A 3,983-nucleotide genomic window follows, 5' to 3' on the forward strand; every position below is an offset into this window, starting at 1 on the left:
CAGTCTGCTCCGGGGATTCGCCCTTCCCGCCAGAGCACCACCAGGTATTGAGCTGCGGAGTTGCAGACTCTGCGCTCCCCTTGTTTACAGTCTTAATGGAATTTAAATCCTCTGCTTTCTCCTTTCTCCCTTTTTAGTTTAGTCCCTGCGGCTGTTTCCAATTTTCCACTTTCTCTCCAGCTGCTTTTGGGGAGGGGTGTTTTTCCGGTATTCTCCCCCCTCCTGTCTCCATCCTCTCTCCGCCCGCAAAAGCAGCTCAGTGCCCAGCACGGCTTTTCTCTCCCCAAGTTCACCTCTCTGCCCCTTGTACCTGCTGAATTCTGTGGTTCCAGTTGTGCAGACTGTTGTGTTAATCCTCAGATCAGTTTTCTAGGTGTGCAGGATGGTTTAGTGTTGGTCTGGCTGTATTTCATGGACGTGAGACACACAAAAAACTTCCATGCTGTTCCGCCATCTTGGTTCCCCCCATAAAATCACCATATGTTTTTAATTTGACAAACTATTATTTCTATTTCAAAAACGGGAAAACTGGCCTATAACAAAGACAAAGAGTTTATCCTTAGTCAGAAAACAAATGATAGATCTACACACTGATAAACTAAGACTATATTTTTAAAAGCATGGACTGAGCATGGGTTAGTTTTATTTAGAAAGGCAGGATGGGGAAATAGTATTTTATACTTTAATCAGAAATATGTTATAATTCATTTTATTTACTAAATAACTCATACTTTGGGGCTCAGATAAAACATAACACAGATTTTAAATCCACATAACTGTTCTTTAAATTATAATGATTTATGGTTGTGGGTAAACTTCAACTGGTAAAATAATAACAGATTCAGTCATTAAATGGCGCTAGCTACATTCAGAGTGGGTCTGCACAGTAATATAAAATAAAAGCTCTGGTAAATAATAACGTTAATGCTTATGCTCCCCTTTAAAATTTAGATGACTTTCTGAAACCATATCCAAATTAGTTCTCTTATTTTAATAATTATCAATGAATGAAAAATACTTAAAATTTGTTGGGATTCTTATTCTTATTTCAGTATCCAAGATTTCAGGTCTAATGATGCCCCATAATGGTTTCCATCAACGATAAGGTAAAGTAGGATAAGGTAAAGTAGGAGGCTTATTAAATCTGTCTGAGTCCAATTAGGAAATAGAAATCACACAGTAGTTTCAACAGAGAAATGTAAAATAAAGACTTAATAACAAGAGAGAGGAGTAATAAGGAATTGACTAGGGAGAGTTAAAGAAAAATATAAAGAGTAAAGGAATAGCAGATGTAGGGAGAAGCCACTACCCCAAGTGGTGAGGTAGAATGCCCAAGGGAGGGCCAATCACCCCATGCCCTGCCTGACCAGGGCTGAGATCAAGACCTCATTGGAATGGCTCAGCCAGAGTTCTCTGGATGGTGAGGAACTTGCTGAGAAGCCCTGCTAATGGGCTTTGCTGGAAAACGTCTCTATGAATGGTAAAGTAAGGGAAGTCATTCTCAGGGAGGCGCTGCACCTCAGAACTTGATGTGAAGTCACATAAGAGGCCCTGGGAGAGGTCATCCAAGGGGCGATGTCTCACCAGCAGCACTCCATCATGAAGACACTGGAGAAAGTAGTAGTGAGGGCTGCTGGGCACTGAGTTCTGCTGGTCATCCCATGCTGTAGGGACAAAGATCTGGATAAGCCACAGTCTGCAAAAGTCAGCATTGAAGAAACAGTGCTCTGCATGTCAGAGCAAACCACACCTTGCAGGAGGCTAGCACCAGAGAAACTGCATTCTGCAGGAGGAAAACATCAGGTAGAGTTGAATGCTGGAGGAAGCTGACCAGGGAGGAACACTGGAACCATAAAGGAAAAAAAAAACAATCCCTTCCTCCTCTATTGTCCCCCCTTGCCCCTCCAAATGGCAAGGCTTAATATCATGCCATCTGTGAAAGAGAAATATTTACAAAGTCTACCTCTATGATCACATAGCAGACAAAGAAGAATAGATTTAGGACAGAGAGACAATAAATTGAAACATGGCATATTTGTTTTCATAACCTGATTAAAGTTTTTCTTTTATGTTTTAACACCAAAACCAAGACTTATCTGGCTAATAACGGAATCTATAAAAAATGATATTTTTTTTCTTCCAGAGATTTTCTTATTCCTTCCTGATTGGTTAGCGTTCTTGCAGAAGAACTCAGCCACCTGACATGCATTTCGGAGAGTCACAGGTTGTAACCGATTTCCAAAGAACAGAACCTATGTCACAGATCAACCCCAGGATTTGCATAATGAGCTCTGAATGACCAGAGGCATTCCCATTAGGTTTATTTTCCCATCCTGCTCCAGGTTTTCCAAATCTTGAGTGTGTAATAGCCACTACCAACAGAACTGCTCTTTACTGGATATGAAATATTTTCACGTTAGAACAATATTGTTGTTATTATTTTCTCAGAATTTAGCTACGGACACTGTGACTCAATGCTTGCTGGAAGTAACAAAGCCAATAAGAGCCAGAGCTGAAATTCAAACCAAAGCTGTACATTTTAAAATTAGTACTTTTTCTAAGACACTAGTTTGCCTTTGAATCAGTACTTCCAGATAACAAAGAAACTAAAATGACTAAAATTTTGTGAAATCAGTTCTATCAGAAATTTCCAAATAAATTGCAACTGTCCCTAAGGAAGACAAACACTCGAGTATATGGATATAGATCTGAGGTGTGATCAACACCTTTTCAATTCTGTTTGGGTGGCGGGGGAGGCAAGAAAATTCTAAGGAGAGTTTTAATAGTGTCTCAAGTAACTCAGGAAGAAGATATATTTGATTGATACATTTCATTTCAGGTGGAATTCAGTAGTTCCGTTGAAAATTTGACCTCACAGAATACAGTAAGTTACAAAACCAACATTGGTTTATGTTGATTTATACTGAGAAAGGTTTTCAACATGTACTTCTCAAAAAAATGAGTTAGCTGCAATTAACCTAATGAATAATATTAGGATGGGCAATTTCATCTCATTGCTGGCATCATTGAAAAGACAGGATTAGAAAAAGGACCTGAAAATATTAGCAAAGATGCTTTTGGATTATTTTTCAATAGTATGGTAAAGAAACATTTATAAAGAAAGAAAATAAAGTTGCAGTTAACCAGTGAATTGGTAACTTTTACGAAAAAACGTAATTAAAGCCTTTTTAAGATGGAGCCTGAGCAGCCTTTTCAGGGCAACTGCCTTGCTTGTCCTGTTTTCTGAATCTTTGAACTAGGCCAAACCGCCAACCTTCCTAGAAGTCAGCAAGAACAAGAATATCCTGTTTGAAAAGATTGATAAAGGTAAACTTGCGCTTAGTGACCACTTTGTCAGACCAATCGATGAATTACAAACCTAGCCCTGCTTGTCAGCATCAATGAACTCTTCCCAAAAACAACTTACTAATCTTCCTTTTATTTCCCCATAAAAACCCCGAGTCTACATCTGGTAATTGGGACACTATTCAGGTTTCTACCCAAATCTGTGTACAATTCTTTGATCCCAAATAAACGTTTTGCCTCTTGATCTGATTTTTTGTTTGTTTGTTTTTAGGTTGACACTTCATTAACAATCCTGTGATGATTTAAATGACAAAAGAAAATAAATGTGAGTGTCAGTAAAAGTAATTAAAAGCATGTTCTATTTACTAAGCACTAGCGTGACTTGCATGACTACCATGTAGTGATTGACCTAATTCATCATCTCATTTTGACTTGACACTCGGGTTCTAACCTCTGTAAATTTTCACTCTAAGCAGAAGACGCAGAGCCAGATTTGCAAAGAGTGATGTCAGAGTTCACCATCTAGGGTCTCTCAGCCTTGTTCAATCAGCATTTACCCCTAGACTCAGCCTGACAGTCCTCAAATCATCATATAAGGTTATATTCTATCAGTGCTCCCATAATTCCAGGGCAAGAGAGCCCTTATTACAGTTGGGAACAAGTGCTTGGTATGTTTG

General features: G+C 38.9%; 1 long non-coding RNA gene across 1 annotated transcript; it reads left to right on the forward strand.

Moving 5' to 3' along the window:
* LOC123598899 lies at window positions 1-3,550 on the forward strand. The gene is made up of 2 exons (XR_006712867.1): window positions 1-44; window positions 2,144-3,550. It is a non-coding gene; the product is annotated as an uncharacterized LOC123598899 (long non-coding RNA).
* Window positions 3,551-3,983: the final 433 nt, after the last annotated feature.

Source organism: Leopardus geoffroyi, chromosome C1 (assembly GCF_018350155.1).
Source record: "Leopardus geoffroyi isolate Oge1 chromosome C1, O.geoffroyi_Oge1_pat1.0, whole genome shotgun sequence".
Classification (NCBI taxonomy): domain Eukaryota; kingdom Metazoa; phylum Chordata; class Mammalia; order Carnivora; family Felidae; genus Leopardus; species Leopardus geoffroyi.